Genomic DNA, 17,202 nt, shown 5'->3' on the forward strand with positions numbered 1-17,202 from the left:
TTAAAAACAATATAAGTTTATTATAGGTGCAAATATAATATTTTTATGAATATCTTAGATAATCTCTTGCCCTAATATGTATATTAAAGACATATACATATCATTTTGGAACATAAATGTTTTTTGCGGGATTCGCGCACCCAGCGCGCCCCAGCACGTATATGATGTCATGAGGGACCCGCAACCACGCAAGCATCTCGTACCGTAATGTGCATGTGTCGCCAATGCGCGGAAGCAGGAGTCGCGGACTGGTCGCATACCAATCGCGCACATCACGTAATATTAAATGTATATGATGTAACTGAAAAACACGCAGCCGTCACACACCGTACGCGGATCCTTCACGACTTTTCCAAAATGGCGGCTAGAATGCGCGCACCCACCGCGTATGCTTTGAGTGTGCGACTTGGAAATTCGTTTTTTTTAAAGAAAATAACATAAATGTATTAAAATAACAAATTAAAACAAGAAAATTAATCAATATTTCAGTTTGATTTTTTTTATTTAATGAATAAAATATTTATAAATAAACAGTTAAAAAACTGTAGAAAATCAGTACAAAAAAATAGGTATAACTACTATCACACTTAAAAATTAGAATTTAAAAAACCTTTGAAATTCACTGAAAAAAACAGAGGTTTCAGAGACGTTATAGTTAGAAATTAGCATTTAAAAAAGTTTTGAAATTCACTGTAAAAACCATAGGTTTCAGAGACGTTATATTTAGAAATTAGCATTTAAAAAACCTTAGAAATTCACAGAAAAAACCATAGGTTTCAGGGGTGTTATAGTTAGCTGGCCATTTCACTCGTACAAAACCATAGAAATTCCTCCGTTATAGTTAGTTCTGCTAACTATAACTCACGCGCCCGCAATGCACTGCTGATGATGTCACATATTGCATCATTCATGACATGGTCAGTGACAACACTGATGACATCTCAAATGACATCACTGATGACATCATCCATGTGACAATCTGATACACCACATCATACACTAGTATAACCTTTCATCACTCACTGTAAAATACAGAGTACCATATTGACACACCAATACCAGTTACTACAAAACCCACTCACTGATTCCTAAGTCTACACACACAACTACCCATTCAACAACAGAATCATTTATACATGCAGTCACTAATTAATAGAACACTATCAAATTCACTTATACACATATATAGACATTAACACATCAGCAGTCATCTTAGTCGGTTATGCAGTCATCCTACTCACTCATGAAAAAAATTAATCACACTTACATTTACTCACTTACACAATTATCCAACACCTCATTTATTCAAACACATAGTAACTCGTAGTTAATATGTTAAAAAATCACCATTACAATTATACACTCATTCATATAGTTACTCTCACAATCACGGACTCTTACACATACTTATTTATATACACCAACTCTCACATACAATGCCTTTTATTTTTTTACTTTGTTGAAGATGTACAACTAAAACATATATTTGCGCACCAACACACAAATAAATACACTCAGTCACCCAAACAAATGTTTCCACATGCACTCTTAAACCTATACACCTAGTCAATCAACCATTCACACATCTATGCATAGAGTTACACACACCCCATTCAACCACACACAAACTCAGTATCCCATACAAATACTCTCCCAACTAATCAATAACTAATATACACACTCATGTAGTTAGTGACCAACTGATGCAGCATGTTATACAACAACAGAGACAGTGCTGCACACATTCACATAGTTTAGTTACTAATCCATGTATTAAGTGAGACACTTTTAATTACTCACTTAAACAGACAGTCAGACAGCTACTAAATCCTCCATCCAGACAGTTATATATCCACTCAATCTTCAATACAGATTGGTATATATATAATACATATTTAAATTTCAAACTAAACCACATTCACTGGATGATGTCATCAGTGATGTCATTTGAGATGTCATCAGTGATGTCATCAGTGATGTCACTGACCATGTCATGAATGATGCAATATGTGACATCATCACGAGTGCATTGCGGACGCGCGAGTTATAGTTAGCAGAACTAACTATAACAGAGGAATTTCTATGGTTTTGTACGAGTGAAATGGCCAGCTAACTATAACACCCCTGAAAGCTATGGTTTTTTCTGTGAATATATATATATATATATATATATAAAAACAAAAACTTTTTCTCCCTTGAAAGAAAAATGCCGTGACCAAGCCGTAAAGGTGAAACGCGTCGGTAGGAGGCTGACTGTTATGCAATAAACAGATTTCAGCATCTTGGAGTGTCCTGAGCATTTTTCTTTCAAGGGAGAAAAAGTTGTTGTTTAAATTAAGGAACGCCGGATTCTGCTCAGGACGGCCGCATGGCAAAGCCCCGCACTACTTGAGTGATAAAAAAAAAAATAATATATATATATATATATATATATATATATATATATATATATATATATATATCTACTGGCGGTCGCCAGTAGATAGTTATAGTTAGGACCGTGTTTCCGTAGGAAATCCGCAACATTCTATTTGGAATAACTTTGGCGCCGGTTGACAAATCCTCGCGAAACTTTCAAAATAGGTGGGGCGCTCCGCTCCGCTCCTACCCTGAAAGTCTCGGGGGGATTCATCAAGCGGGGGCTGAGAAAAAAGGGGGGTCCCAAAACGCATTTTTCCCATGCAATTTTCCATAGGGACCTTTAGTCCAATATATATATATAGATGTATATATATATCTCTTCACTGAAAAAAACATAGGTTTCAGGTACGTTATAGTTAGCTGGACATTTCACTCTTACAAAACCATAGAAACCATAGAAATTCCACCGTTATAGATAGTTCAGCTAACTATAACTCGTGCACCTGCAACGCATTGCTCATGACGTCACATATTACATCATTCATGACATGGTCAGTGACATCACTGATGACATCATCCACTGACTGTGTGTTTCTGTAAAGTTTAAATATGTTTTATATATATTCCAAGGTGTATTGAAGAATGAGTGGGTGTATAAGTATCTGGATGGAGGATTTAGTAGGTGTGTGACTGACTGTATAAGTGAGTGATTAAATGTGTCGTACTGAATGCATGGGTTAGTGACTAAACTGTGTGAATGTCTGTATCAGTCTGTCTGTTGTTGTGCAATCTGCTGCATGGGTTGGTCAGTAGCTACATGAGGGTCTATATAGGTTATTGATTGGTTGAGTATTTTTGGGAGATTGAGTGTGTGTGTGGGTGGGTGGGTGAGAGGTGTGTGACTGTGCATAGATATGTGAGTGGTTGATTCACTGGATGTATGGGTACAAGAGTGCATGTGGAAACAGCTGTATGGGTGCCTGAGTGTGTGTATGGGTATGTTGGTGAGTAAATGGATGTCTCAGTGGTATATGTCCAAGTAACTACATATGTAAAAGGCAGTGTATGTGAGAGTTGAAGTATATAAATGACTCTACATGATAGTCAGTGATTGTGCGACTGGCTGTATGGATGAATGTGTACTTGTATCACTGATTATATAAGAGAGTAAGTATGTGTTAGTATCTGTATGAATAAGTGAGGTGGTGTGTGTATAATTGTATAGGTGAGTAAATGGGAGTGTGATTGATTCTTAGCATGACTGACTAGGTGTGTGAGTAACTGCATGGATGAGTAGCCGTGTGTGTGTCTCTCTATAGGTGTGTGAGTGCATATGATAGTGTTGTATTGATGAGTGACTGCATGTATAAGTGATTGTATGGATGAATGAGTGGATGTGTGTGTAGACCTAGGAATCAGTGAGTGCGTATGTAGTAACTGGTATTGGTATGTCAATGATTTAGAAAATGGTAGTCTGTATTTTACAGTGGGTGTATCAAAGTTTATATTAGAGTGTGAGGAGGTGCATCAGATTTTCATGTGGATGATGTCATCAGTGATGTTATCAGTGATGTCATTTGAGATGTCATCAGTGGTCACTGACCATGTCATGAATGATGTAATATGTGACGTCATGAGCAGTGCATTGCGGGTGCGTGAGTTATAGTTAGCTGAACTAACTATAACGGTAGAATTGCTATGGTTTTGAAGAGTGAAATGTCCAGCTAACTATAACGTCCCTGAAACCTATGGGTTTTTCAGTGAATTTCAATGTTTTTTTTAAATGCTAATTTCTCCCTATGACATCCCTATTAAGTCCCCTTGAATCATAAAAGTCCCTGGTGGCCAAGTAGCCCACCAAGTACATCCAGTTAGCACCACAGACCTGCGTTTCAGAGAGGTGTTCTAAGGCCATGCCCCTTTTTACACCACGCTGCAAAGCGGCTTCTGGCGCACTGCTGCTCAGAGGATGCTCAGAGCTGCGTTGCAGAGTGGTATAAAAAGGGGGCGTGACCTTGGACCACCACTCTGCAACACAGCTCCCTGGCGCTTACTGGAGGTACCTGGTGGGCTAGTTAGCCCCCAAGGACCCTTAGGATTGAAGGGGACTTAATCCTCCAACTTAAAACGCACCACAGGGCGCATTTGCACACTTGTCAAATCAGGCCACGCCCTCTCCTTGCACCACTGTGCAAACGCGCCCCCTGGTGCGTTGTAAATTGGGTGATTAAGGCTTCTTGAATCCTGAGGGTCCCTGAGGGCCAACTAGCCTACGAGCTCCCTCCAGTAAGCGCCACAGAGCTGCATTGCAGAGAGGTGTAAAAAGGGGCGTGGCCTTGGACCACCTCTCTGCAAGGCAGCCCTGTGGTGCATACAGGAGGTACCTGGTGGGCTAGGTGGCCCCCGGGGACCCCCAGTATTGAGGGGGAATTAATTACCCATCTTAAAACGCGCCACAGGGCGCGTTTGCAGAGTGTTGCTGGGAGGGGGCGGTGCCTCCGGCACGATGCCAGTCTTTTTTTAAATTTTTTTTTTTTTTTAGAAGAGGGGCTGTGTGGCCCCCCTTCGTTTTTCTTTTTGTGGGCCCTGGGGACCCCATACCCCAGAGCCTGACCCCTCTTAAATTTTTTTTTTAAAAAAATCTAAACTGGAAGGGGGCCGCGTGGGCCCCCCTCCCGTTGCCAATTCCGGCTCCGGGGACCCCATCCCCCCGGGGCATGGCCACATATATGTATTTATTTAAGGAGGGAGGCTGCGAGGCCCCCCTTCTGAGGCCTCTATTGGCCCCGGGGACCCCATCCCCTGGGGCCAGCCTTTATTTATTTATTTTTGGGGGGGAGGGGGGCTGCATGGCCCCCCTTCCCAGGCCACTTCTAGCCCTGAGGACCCCATACCCCAGGGCCAGCCCTATCCGTTGGGGACCGTGGGGGAGCCCCAATGCCCCCACAGTCCCACCGGCTCCCTGCCTCCTGCGGGAGCCGGCGTAGCTTTTCCACACAGGGAGCTGCTGACATGCAGCTCCCCGTGTGGAAAAGCAATCTCCGCCTTCCTCGAGACCAACGGATCCCTCGACCCCTCGCAGTCCGGCTTCCGAGCAAACTACAGCACCGAGACCGCCCTCATCGCAGCCACCGACGACATCAGGTCCCTGCTCGACAACGGGGAAACAGCTGCCCTCATCCTCCTGGACCTCTCGGCAGCCTTCGACACCGTATGCCACCGCACCCTGATACAGCGCCTAAGCAACATCGGAATCCAAGGAAAGGCCTTGGAATGGATCATCTCGTTCCTCGCCGGCAGAACCCAGAGAGTCCGCCTTTCCCCGTTCCGGTCCGTGGCCACCGAAGTCATCTGCGGCATCCCGCAAGGATCCTCGCTCAGCCCCACCCTCTTCAACGTCTACATGAGCCCCCTCGCAGCCATCGCACGCCAACACAACCTCAACATCATCTCCTACGCCGACGACACCCAGCTGATCCTCTCCCTCACCAACGACCCCGCCACAGCCAGAGCCAACCTCCAGGAAGGAATGAAAGACGTCGCGGAATGGATGAAGCTCAGCCGGCTGAAAATGAACTCAGATAAGACGGAAGTCCTCATCCTGGGAACATCCCCCTCCGCCTGGGACGACTCCTGGTGGCCCCCTGCCCTGGGCTCCGCTCCAAAGCCAACGGACCATGTTCGCAACCTGGGCTTCATCCTGGACTCCTCCCTCACGATGACCAAGCAAGTCAACGCTGTCTCGTCATCCTGCTTCAACACCCTGCGTATGCTCCGAAAGATCTTCCGGTGGATCCCCACCGACACCAGGAAGACGGTCACCCAGGCCCTCGTCACCAGCCGACTGGACTACGGAAACACCCTCTACACTGGAACCACAGCCAAACTACAGAAAAGACTCCAGCGCATACAGAACGCCTCTGCACGACTTATCCTGGACACCCCCCGCTTCAGCCACATCTCTCCCCAGCTGAGAGACCTGCACTGGCTCCCCATCAGCAAGAGGATCATGTTCAGACTCCTCACCCACGCACTCAAGGCTCTCCACGACATGGGACCCACATACCTCAACAACCGCCTCACATTATACACACCCACCCGCCACCTCCGCTCCGCCAGCCTCGCCCTCGCCACCGTCCCGCGCATCCGCAAGACCACCACCGGAGGAAGATCCTTCTCCTACCTGGCGGCCAAGACATGGAACTCCCTCCCCACCCACCTACGACTGACCCAGAACCATCTCTCCTTCAGGAAACAGCTCAAGACCTGGCTCTTCGAGCAGTAGCAGATCCCCCTCCCCCAGCGCCTTGAGACCCTACGGGTGAGTAGCCCGCTTTACAAATTGATTGATTGATTGATTGATTGAATCTGCTTTGGATTTTGGAAGCGAGAGCAGGTTTCCCTGCTTCGCTTCCAAAATCCAAAGCAAGTTTGCTATGACAGGGCGGGAGCCGCACAGCTCCCGCCCTGTCATAGCAAACAGCAGTGTCCCAGGTGTGGGCACCCCGGGACACTGCAGGAGCTGGCCCTGGGGGGTGGCGGTCCCCAGGGCCATGGAGGGCTCCAGGATGGGGGCCGTGTGGCCCCCTTCCCAATGTGATTGAAGCCCCGGGGAGGTGGTGGTCCCCGAGGCTCAAGGGTCCGTAACAGACTCCCGCATTTCCATATTTAGTGCCCGGGGAGGTGGCGGTCCCTGGGCATGTGGGGGGGCTCGAGCCCCCACACAGATTTTTTCTTTTTCTTAAAAAGCCCCGGGGGTGGCGGTCCGCGGGGCAGCGGGGGGGGGGCGTGTGCCCCCTGCGAATAATTAAGAAAAGCCCCGGGGTGGCGCTCCTTGGGATTTGGAGGGGCCTTGGAGGCCACCTCACACATTAAAAAGGAAGCCCTGGGGGGCCAGGGTGTTTCTACCCTGGCCCCTTTTCTTTTTTTTCACCTTTGTTTTACTGTTTTCTTGTAAGATGGCTGCAAACACTTCCTGGTTTGGAGTGTTGGCAGCCAATCAGAGTGAAGCTCGTGGTCGGGAAGGTTCGCGAATCCATCACTGCCCTAGATATTGAAACTTTTATTTTTTGAATTTCTCAGCAACTACTGAACAGATTTACACCATTTTAAAAAAAGGACGCTTTCTGAACCAAGAACTACATTTTTGCCAAATTGGTGTAATTCCGTCCAGCAGTTCGGGCTGTAGCCTTGGCTAAAGTTTCCTATGGGAAATTGATTTTCCGACCTCTATGTTTTGAATTTCTCAGGAACTACTGAATGGATTTACACCATTTAACAAAAAGGACTCTTTCTGAACCAAGGGCTACCTTTTTGCAAAATTTGGTGTAATTCCGTTCAGCAGTTCGGGCTGTAGCCGTGTCTAAAGTTTCCTATGGAAAATAACATGGAGAAAACACGTTTTGGGACCCCCCTTTTTTCTCAGCCCCCGCTGGACGAATCACCCCGAAACGTCCAAGACAGGAGCTGATCGGAGCGCCCCGATAGTTTTGAAAATTTCGCAAAGATTCGTCAAGCGGCGCCAAAGATTTTGGGAAAACAAAAAACGCTTTTCCTATGGAAAATAGGTCCTAGCTATAACTACCTACTGGCGACCACCAGTAGGTAAATATATATATATATATATATATATATATATATATATATATATATATATATATATTACTCAGCTTCTTGTTCAGTAGATGAGGGAGCCTTTGAGCATAACAAGTATAAAATGAAACACATTCATGTGAAACCCTTAGGAGATTAAACTGTGGAGATAAATGCACTACTTCTAGCCTTATCAAAAGCAGACTTTTCAGTTTCAACACTAATAGTTTCTAAATAATCAACTTGTGTACAAGGTTACTGTGTAGATTGGAAACATTGAGCGTCCAATAATTACAAGGACTCATGAGGGGAAACAAAAGCAAAGCAGCTGTAAATAAAATAGCTGCTTTCAAAAGTCAACTCCCATTAGTGAATGCACAATACATGCTGCAACGAGGTGGTGGACGGAATGGTTGAATTAATCTCAGTCACCGGCAATCACTCTGGGCCACATCCCAATCAATTGTTTTGCGCCAGCCACACCACCACAATTTTGAGCCAGTCATATGCAAATAAGTCCTGACCCTGCTCCAATGGGAACAGTCCAGCCAGAACTGCCAAGCCAGGCCCACCCTGAATCAAAGTGCAAGCAACCCAAGATCTTTTCTGTTGTTATTGGGGCTCCTCAGCCAGGTAATGCTTGGTTCCAGTAGCTGAGTGTGTCCAGGACCCACGTCTGGGCATATTCGGCTCACTTACAGCATCAAATGCAAAAAGCAACAAGGTGATGGATGGAATGCTTGAATTATTCTCAGCCTCTGACAATGGTAAGGCCTTCGCAGACATCACCATATCAACTGAGTGAATCAGTGCATTAATAATCTAATTAGATATCAGGAGGCCTATCTGCACCACCTTGCCGCAATCATGCTGTCTTTCTCGTGGTAGCTCTTCAGCACGTCTGCTTTGTCTTCCTTAGTGCCTAGTCATACTTCCCTAAGAAAGCTGAAGCTCTGAAAGCCTTAAGGGCAGTGGTAGAAGTATGACACATCCTTTGCGCGTGGCATCTATCCTCTTCCTTTCACTGTTGGGGAAGCAGATGTTCCAGAGTTGGCATTACCATAAGAAGGTCATTTTGGCTATGCCTGATGTCTAAGAAGCCAGATATGCAATTATAAATTCTCAAACCTTCCTTTTTCTAGTTCCTCATTATTCAGCCAGCATCAGAAGGAGGTGGTCTGCATGAGAAACGAGAGACAGACCTTGAAAGCAGTGCCATTGGAATGAGAGGAATACTTCGGATCTCAATACCTCTGAAAAGAACACCTCAGCCCAAACCTCCGGCCTGCACCCTAATCGATCATACAGCCCACCTTCACAAGGAGAAAGCAGTTTTACTTAAGTGGAGAGCAAAAGGGCCTGTCCTCATCTCCAAATGAGGTGAGGCATCTATTCAAGATACATGCTGATCATGAAAAAAGACCCAAAGAATGAATTCAGACTTGTAGTTAGCCAACCAATGGGTCAAAAGTGAGAAATTCAGCATGCTAGTGATTCGTCTAATTTTGTTCAGGAAAGAACTGAGTGTGTTTAATGGAACTTCAGGATTATTTCTTTCACATTCCAATCATAAGGAAGCCCAGATAGTTTCTCCCTCTTCTGGTGGGACTTCCAGGACGCAATCTTTCCTTTGGGGTTGAAGCTCACACCTTGTCCTTTCTCCAAACGGATGGCAGTTGCCTCTTACATTGCCAAATGATAAACAACTATGCAAACCTGGACGAGTTGCTTCTCAAAGGCAGCAATCTGATTAGACGAAAGGAGAACATTCAAACTAATATGCGAGCGTCATGAAATAGGTCTGCAGAACAACTACCAAAAGTCAACATAACCTTATTCAGAGTCGTATTTACTTAGGCGCAATCTTAAAGACAAATCAAGGAAAAGTGTATGGATTCATAACTTTTATTAGCGTGACTGTAACCAGCTCGATCCATGGTTTTTCGCTCAGGGTAAAAAATGCCTAAAGGAAGTGCCCATCTCTGTTTTTCGGAGCTTCTGTGTCACATCTTGGCTCTCTAACATAGGTAGTGTTGATTAGCTTGCTCAGCCAAATATTATATATAAATGTTGCAAACCGACGGTTGTGTCAGACACCCGTATGCCACCTTTGTTTGAAGCCATCATGTGTTCCCCACAGGAGATCCATGGGTCTGAATGGGACCACCTCATTGTCTCTTAGTGCCAAGGGTCATCTCAGCTGGGTCGCCACACCCACCTAGGACCAACTCCTCCCCAAGCGCTACACTAGCCATCCACGATGTCTGCCCACCGGTGGGGGGCTGTGTCCGCTTGGGACACTTGGAATACCCTCTCATGTGAACCTCCTGAATACAAGCTAAACATTTCCAGGATCCCTTCTCTGCAGGTTTACCTGAAGAGAACCATAGTTCCCTATCTCCTGAGTGGCGGGAACCCTTACCCTGGGAACTAGATTGGGGCACTTTAGAGAACTCCTTCTGTTTACCCTTGTCCCCTCCCTTCTGCTGCAGGGGACACCGCCCGCCTTTAGTGGAGTATCCCCCATACACCTTCTTATGGACCCTGGTACTCACCGAGCGGTCTTCCTCCTGAGCAAGCTTCCCGGGGTCAGTAAGCTTGCTGTCCATCAAGTGCTGGCGCAGCTCTGGAAAACATACACCAGACAAGTGCTCTCATCCAATCAAATTGTACAGCCCCTGATAATCTGTTACCTCACTGCCCTTCACCCAACCATCCAGTACTCTGCAAAAACAATCTACGCACTAAAGCCATGTCTGGAAATCAAGCTTCTTAATCTAAACGGATCCCTGTACTTCTCAGGGGTAAGACCATACCAGGTAAGGAGGGATGTATTCATGTCCGGGTAGATGAGGTCCTGTGCGTCCCCTAAGGCTAACAGTGTGTCCCTCCCCTCCACTGTGAAATGATTCCATATCCCTGCTTCCCAATTCTTCTCAGGGACCCCATTCATGTGAAGCACTGCCTCATAGCCCTGAAACCATCTCTGGATGTCATCATCCTTGGTATACTCTTTCAATATATGCTTTGGCCAGAGCACCACTTTCTGAGATTACATGGATGAAATGCTGCCACCATCTGTGCTGGACTTGGCCTTCAAGTCCAACTCTATTAAGCACAACTCCTGACCTAGCATATTTTTTCTATCCTCTACTGCCAATTTATCCTTTTGGAGCTCGCTTTCATGCTCCATCCTGAGCCTCTCCAGCTTAAATTGATGCCTTCTTGTCTCCCATCTGTTCTCCAGCTCCTCTGGCGACAGACCTCTGGAAGAAACACTGCTGCTTTCCCTGGAGGATGCCTTCTTCCCACGCGGCACCTGATTTACAACATCTTAATGCAGGTTCTGCTCCTCCATTTCCACATCATCATTTTCATCCCCTGGGCGCCCACTAGCCTCTTTTGCATTCCTCCAGGCTCTCAGCGCCTTCTGAAGTTCTTTCTTTTTAGTGAGGCCCCTGATAGGACATTTGAGCTCCTTGCAGTTGAGGTACCGTGTAGCATTCCAACCTCTCCAGCTCAAACACTGACTCTGCAGCTCCAGCTGCTGGCTTCCCAGACTGAGACATGATTTGTAGACCAAAATCTCAGGAGTTGCAAAAGAAGAGAAAAATCAAAACAGTTTGTGGTTGCATAGTGGTCTGTGATATGGAGTAGTGTACACCAATCACTGTTTGTAAAGAACAAACACAAGTCTGATCCCACCGCTGCCACCAATATTAGAAATGGGGTCTCTAGTTGGCAGTGATTTGCACCCTGTCCAAGTAGGGAAGCTCAATCTAGTCAGGGTAAGGGGATTACACAGCTAAAATACCCCCTTGGTAGCTTGGCATGAGCAGTCATGCTTATCTGCAGTGTGTAAAGCATTTGTACATACAAACACAGTAACGCAGTGAAAACACTACAAATGTACACCACACCAGTTTAGAAACATAACCAATATTTATCTGAACACAAGACCAAAACGACAAAAATGCGACATACACAAGTAAAAATATCACTTTTCAAAGGTAAAATAAGTTCGGTCCATAGAGATCTACGCATGCGTTTCTTTTAGCACAAAGTACCTGGGATGTCAAGTCAATAAATAAAACAGCCACAGGAAAGGTGTGGCACCAGAAAAGCAAAGCAATGCGTCTGTTCCATACTTCAAGGGGAGGTGAGGCATCAGTTCCTTACTGCCAGGGGAGGTGATTTGTTGGTTCCTTACTGCAGCGCAGGGGAGGTGATGCGTTGGTTCCTTACTGTGAGGGGAGGTGATGAATTGGTTCCGTACTCTCAGGGGAGGTAATGCCCATGGGCTACCTTGGGCCTACCTCAGGGGTGCCTTACATGTAGTAAAAGGGAAATTTTGGGCCTGGTAAGTGGTTGCACTTGCCAGGTCGACATGGCAGTTTAAAACTGCACACACAGGTCTGAGACATGGTTGCAGGGCTACTCATATGGGTGGCACAATCAGTGTTGCAGGCCCACTAATAGCATTTGATTTACAGGCCCTGGTGACACACAGTTCACTTTACTAGAGACTTACCAGTAAATCAAACTGGCCAATCACGGATACCCAATTACAGACACAATTTACATAGGGAGCACTTGCACTTTAGCACTGGTCAGCAGTGATAAAGTGCCCAGTGTCCTAGAACTAGCAAAAACTAAATGCCGCACATAGTCAAAAACAGGAGGTCAGAAGCAAAAATAACAGGGGAATAACACACCAAAGATACCAGGTCTAACACGAAGCCTAGCAAACGTGCACATTTTTGACAACTAAACACACCGGAAATCCAGGGTGGGGCGACCTGCATGGCTCTCACCAGGTGTTTTAGCCCAGAGTCCCTTGAATAACTCAAACTTTGACAAAAAAAACACATTTTCTTCACATTTCTGTGATGGAAAGTTCTGGAATGTGCGGGAAGCCACAAACTCCCTTCCACCCACCATTCTCCCAAGTCTCCTGATCTGTGGGTTGGCCTAGTGCCAACAACAGGAAACGTTCCAAAACGCAACATGGATACAGCACTTTTTTCCCCTCAAAATTGACCCTTTGTTTTGCAAAGTGGACAGCTGTGGATTTTGGGCCCTAGCTCAGCCAGTACCTACGGAGACCTAGCCATCCTTCCCATTTTTAAATGATAGACAACCAGGGGAGTATAGGTGTGCATGTCTTGGAAGGCTCGCACTAGGTCATTTTACCCAGAAGCCCTTGCAAACGTCAAACTTTGGTAAAATAAACACCCAGTTTTCCTCACATTTCTGTGATGAAACGTTCTGGTATCTGTGTGGAGCCACATATTTCGTATCACCCTGAGTTCCCACTCGTTTCTCGATAAGAACGGTATCCCACTTGGTGGGTGAGCCACAAGACCACGACACAAAAGGCCCTTAAGTGCTACGATAAGAGATGAGCAATCGGGGTAGCTGCAGTATTTGGGGCTGTCCAGTGGTCCCACTCATGCAAAATCACAAACCACAGGCATTTTTGAAAACTACACAATGAGGGTATTCCAGGGTGGTATGCCTTACATGGATTCCATGAGGTTTACATACCCACAATGCCCTGCAAACCTCAAAATATGCCTGAACTCACACATTTTCCTTACACTTCTGTGATGGAGACAGCTGGAATCATCGGGACTCCACAAAACTCCTACCCCCCCCCCAGCGTTACACCACTTGTGCCAATATAAATGCTGCACCACTTGTGTAGCTGGGTCTACTGCCCACAACAGGAATGTATCGAACCGCAGTCCCCTCACAAGGGCTCTCATTGATCGTGGTTTGATCTGTTTTTCCGGGTGTCTAGTTTTCAGAACTGTCTGCGTCTAGTAAGATTTCCCAGATGGCAGCCTACCCAAGCCAAAAAGTGCAGCCATTCACAACTGCAAGTGGGACAATATTGGGAGTTAGCCATACTCTCCTGGCCCATATGTAAAGACAACACCGAAAGGAATCAAACTAACAATGGTCACACCCCCACCCCAATTGGGAAAAAACAATTTTTATGCCCCCATCCACCCCCTAGGCCAGACAAGGTTTTGCCTTCGATTTGCCCCTGAGGGGGCTGAAAGCTCACTAAACGCCAGGAAGTTCAAAATGGATGCAAACCAAAAGAGGGTGCAGCCTACTCAGGCATTGAGCTATTCCCCTTGCCCAGAAGGGGCAATAGTGTATTTCTGAACCCCCAGGAACAGATGGGAGATTTGTCTTAATTTGGGAGGTTGCCACCAAGCATTTTGTTTTTGGGGTAAATGAAAGCTGTGTGGGTGTTGCACTCTGGCATTGGCCATAACCCCAACCCAAATGGGAAAAAAACAGTGAGCAGGCAGAAAAACGCTATTGCCCTTTCTGGGGTGGGGAGTATGGCTTGATGCCTTGATACCTTTTGTTTGTTTTGGCTCAGTTATGAAATGCTAGGTGTTTAGTGGACATTCTGCCCCTCCTGGGGGAAGATTGTGGGTATTTAACTCTATCCACTCTCCAGTCTGGTTTCTTGTTGGGATGGGGGCATGGCCATGATGGGCAGCCCCCACCCCTATATATATTATGTTTTTAAAACATTTCCTGGTGTCTAGTAGGCATCCTGCCACCACTGGGGGATTGGGGATAATCATCCTCCAGGGGTGGCTGAAAGACTGTCACCAGGTGTTTGAGGGGTGGGGGCATTCTGCAACCCCCACCCCACTATTTATTTTAATTTTAGTCCCTGGTGTCTAGTGGACTTTCTGATCCCCGGGTAAAACATTGGGGGTATTTTCCCCATTTGCCCCCCAGGAGTGTCAGAAAGACTGTCTGGCATCATGTTGGGGTGAGGGCATGGCATGCCCATACCCATAGTGGGCAGCCCCCACCCCTATATTTATTTTTATAATTAGACCTATGTGTCTAGTGGGGTTTCTACCCCCCCCCCCCCCAGGGGAGGAGATTTGGGGTAATTACCCCATCCAACCCCAGAAATGGCAGAAAGACTGTCTGGCATCTTGTTGGGGTGAGGGTATGGCCATGCCCATGGTGGGCAGCCCACACCCCTAACCTTTGTTTAAATAAAACATTTCCTTGTGTCTAGTGGGCCCAGGAGGCAGAGTCGGGTTAATCACCCCATCCACCCTCCGGGGGGGGGGGGTTTAAAGACTGTCACCAGTTTTTTGGGGGGATGTGGGGCACAGGCCATGCCCACAGTGGTAAGTCCCCACCCCTATATTTATGTATACATTTGACCCTGATCTCTAGTGGGATTTCTACCCGCTGAGGAAGGGGGAGTAGATCAGATCGAGGGTAATCAGCCCCATCTATCTGGGAGGGGGGAGAGGTACTGCTATTATAAGGGGGTGGGGGAAATACAAGCCCTTACCCAATGGGCTGCTCCGCCAAAATGCCTGGTGTTTAGTGGGTGCATCCCTGCTTGGGGATCACTCTCCTGTGGCGATCCTCATGAAGGTATCCAATAGACAGACATATCATTGGAAAGGGTAGATTCTTCCCTTTCCAATGATACCTCTTCCAAGATAATCAGTTCTTGGGGGGCTGAGATAATCCCTCCGGCAATGATTCAGGGAAAGTAAAACAAGCTCATCGGTTTGTTTTACTGTTGCTTTTTCACTTTTACTGTAATGACGTCAGCATGCCCTGCGCACTGATTGTCATTACAGAAATAAAAGCATTGGCATAGCCAATAGGTCTCACCTTTGAAACCTTATAAGTGTTTAGCCATGCAGCACACTATCCTAGGTGCTGTCTCACCAGGGAATGAACAGCTATAAAATTACTACACACTGGGTCATGCAGTCTGATTCAGGAATACATGCTTGCTTGATACACGGAATGGAAAGTGTATCAACCAAAGTGCAAAGTTTAAAATATTTTGCAAAGGACGCCCTGCTGCTCCTGAGTCTTGCAATGAGGTGGGCCCCGGGAAGGAGCAGCAAAACTATGGGGGGTGGTGGGGGTGGTTTGGGATCATTTAAGAGTTTAAAATACCTATGTGAGAGCAGTACATTATGCATAACATTTCAAATTATTTAGTTGCCCACTCAAGGATTCCACGCACGCAACAGAACATACAGCAGTCATTGGCAAATGAAACCTCCTAGTATGGGCAAACTTTGAAGGTGGAAACGGCATCAAAATAATACCATCTGCACCTAATATCATTAGCAATCTGTCTGTGCAAACCCAAGGAAAGCTATGTTCAAATTTATTCCCGAAAACCTTGCCCATTCTACTCTGCAATGTGTGTGGTGCCAACAGCAATACAAGTGGTAAATGCATTACTAGTGCAGCTGCAGGTGGAAAAAGGTAAAACATAGCGAACAGAAGAAAGTATTAAAGTATTGAACCCGCTCACATGTGCTTAACAAGAATGGCTGAGTGGCCAGCAAAGCACTTGCCTGCAGCAGTTACCTACTCAGATGGCACCTCCAATTCCTTAGTGACAACATTAATGTAATAGAGAGCAACAATAACAGAAACCATATTGCCATGGAGGCTCTAAACAAAGAGATTAAGAGGAAATTGGACTTCCTTGATAGCACGTGGACTTCGAGTCCGACAGCGCAGGGAACGGGCAGCCGAGCATTATACTTAGCAAGTGGTATTCAAGATCATAAAAGAGACAGTCTCAACGTGTGCATATGGACTAATCATTTTAGAGTCAATAGAAAACAGGAGAGCACAAGATCCTATAAACCATTATGAACCGTGCTCGTCCTGAAGTGGACGTGAAAGCTAAGTCAGAGGAAATAGTTTGCTTTATCCCCAAGATAAAGGAGTCGAAAAACAACTCCACTGTGGCATAATGTATCCTACAGACAGTGCACCCATAAAGTGTGAGTTTCAATATGGCCACCTGTGAGAAAGTGGGTTTCTGTTGCAGTAAACCCCGCCCCCTTTTTATTTTGTTACCAGACTACTGATGCTCTTTGACTTGATGTGCTCTGGGGCCCTGCCAATCAGGACCCCAGGGCCTGTGTTCTTTCCCCAAAACAAAACCCAATTGACAACTCTGGCCACAGGTAGGTCCTTGGTAAATGGTACCCCATGTACCCAGGGCACTGTGACCAGAGAAGGCTCCTAAGGACTACAGCACCAATTGTGCCACCCTTAGGGGCCCTGTACCTTTTCACAAACACACTGCCTTGCAGGCTGCGTGTCTTGGTGCAGATCAAAAGTGAAGAGTCGACAAGGCACACATCCCTGTGTGCCATGCCTACCAACCAAGGCCCTGGCCTAGGTCAGTCAACCCTCTAGCTGGGT

The sequence above is a fragment of the Triturus cristatus genome, chromosome 7 (genome assembly GCF_964204655.1).
Source record: "Triturus cristatus chromosome 7, aTriCri1.1, whole genome shotgun sequence".
Lineage (NCBI taxonomy): Eukaryota > Metazoa > Chordata > Amphibia > Caudata > Salamandridae > Triturus > Triturus cristatus.